The sequence below is a fragment of the Octopus bimaculoides genome, chromosome 23, assembly GCF_001194135.2.
Source record: "Octopus bimaculoides isolate UCB-OBI-ISO-001 chromosome 23, ASM119413v2, whole genome shotgun sequence".
In the NCBI taxonomy this organism is placed as follows: Eukaryota; Metazoa; Mollusca; class Cephalopoda; order Octopoda; family Octopodidae; genus Octopus; species Octopus bimaculoides.
In genome coordinates, this window is record NC_069003.1 from 8,753,169 (window position 1) to 8,755,359 (window position 2,191).

The window sequence follows — 2,191 nt, forward strand, 5'->3', positions numbered from 1 at the left end:
AGAGAGAAAGAGAGAGAGAAAGAGATAGAGAGAGAGAGAAATAGAGAGAGAGAAAGAGAGAGAGAGAGAAAGAGAGAGAGAGAGAGAGAGATTCATAGACGCAGGCGTTGGTGTGAGGTAAGGAGATTGCTTTCCCCTCGGCGGAATTTGAACTCAGAACGTAAAGACAGACGAAATATCAGTAACCAGCCTTTTCTATACACAATATAAATATCATACATACCGATGTTTTTTTCCAATTTCGCGAGGTCGATAAAATACAATCGATCCCATTCTGTAATCGAGATAATCCATTTTCTAGTTACGGTTGTTGTTGTTGTTGTTGCTGTTATCGTCGTCGTCGTTGTTGGTGGTTAACCCCCAGACCAAACTCAATCGAACAAAAACATGATTAGAACTTTTCTCAGGAGAAAACAATCTATTGGGTTTTTTTGGGTTTTTCTCATTGTGTGTATGTATGTGTATGTGCGCTCACGCGTGTGTTATTACCAAGAATTGTATTAATCGAATATGTGGGATTTCTTCATTTTTTTTTCTTTTTTATGGTCGGTCATGTGATTTGAGTGAGATTTAACTTTTATATTCTCACACCTAGATACATACTAGCACGAGTACGCACTCGTATTCTCTCACTGCTAAACGTCGGCTGGTCTACCTGTATCCAATACTTAGAGCTAGTTTGCAGAATAGCCGCTCTCAAACGCATGTCACGAGAAATAACTGGATTTACCACCGACTTTTAAAAATATAATTTAAGATTTATAAAAGATCCACGCAAATACTTGATCAGGTTCAAATCTTCATTTTGTCATATACTACACCTGTGGGTTGGTAGAACGTCAGACCAAAAATATGATTTGATATTTAATCTGGCATATTAAGTACTGCGGTCGAATTCCGCCGAGGTCGACTTTGCCTTTCATCCTTTTGAAATCAATAAATTAAATACCAGTGAAATACTAGGGTTGATGTTATCGACTAGTCCCCTCCCACCACCACCTCAAAATTTCAGGCCTTCCGCCTTTATTAGAAATTATTATTATTATTATTATTATTATTATTATATAAGGCGGCGAGCTGGCAGAATCGTCAGCACGCCGGGCGAAATGCTTAGCGGCATTTCGAGCGTCTTTACGTTCTGAGTTCAAATTCCGCCCAAGTAGACTTTGCCTTTCATCCTTTCGGAGTCAATAAATTATGTACCAGCGAATCACTAGGGTCGATGTAATCGATTAGTCCATTTCCCCCCAAATTCTAGGCCTTGTGCCTTTAGTGGAAAGGATTATTATTATTATTATTATTATTGAGGCACCGATCCGGCAGAATCGTTAGCACGCCGGGAAATATGCTTAGCGTTCGTCTGTCTCTACCTTCTCAGTTCAAATTCCGCCGAGGTCGACTTTACATTTCAACCGTTCGAGTTCGATGAAATAAGTACCAGTTGATCACTGGGGTCGAAATTTCAGGCTTTGTGTCTATAGTGGAAGGATTATTATTATTAATCTCCTACCCCTGAATTGTGGACCTTGTGCCTAGATCAAGATTAATTATTAATTGTCGTGGCTGATCTGGAGTTGAGCAATAACAAAAAGAGTGACGTAACGAATAAAGTTTTTATGTCGCCACTTGACCTGTGCAAAATAACAGCCGAATTCTTTTGAGCCAAACCACCTACAGTTTAGAAAAAAAATTGTAGGACATAGATAAAGTCCTAGACGTCTATATATAGACCCTTCACACCATGCAATATCTTCAGAAGAAAAATCGTTACGCCTGCAGCAGATTTGAACTCAAGACCTACGAATTCAACGACTAATGCTTTATTACCTTAGCTACCTTATCTCTGAGTGGAGGCGCAATGGCCTAGTGGTTATGGCAGCGGTCTCACGGTCATAGGATCGCGGTTTCGATTCCCAAACCGGGCGTTGTGAGTGTTTATTGAGCGAAAATACCTAAAGCTCCACAAGGCTACGGCAGGGGATGGTGGCGAACCCTGCTGTACTCTTCCACCACAACTTTCTCTCACTCTTACTTCCTGTTTCTGTTGTGCCTGTAATTCAAAGGGTCAGCCTTGTCACACTGTGTCACGCTGAATATCCCCGAGAACTACGTTAAGGGTACACGTGTCTGTGGAGTGCTCAGCCACTTGCACGTTAATTTCACGAACAGGCTGTTCCGTTGATCGGATCAA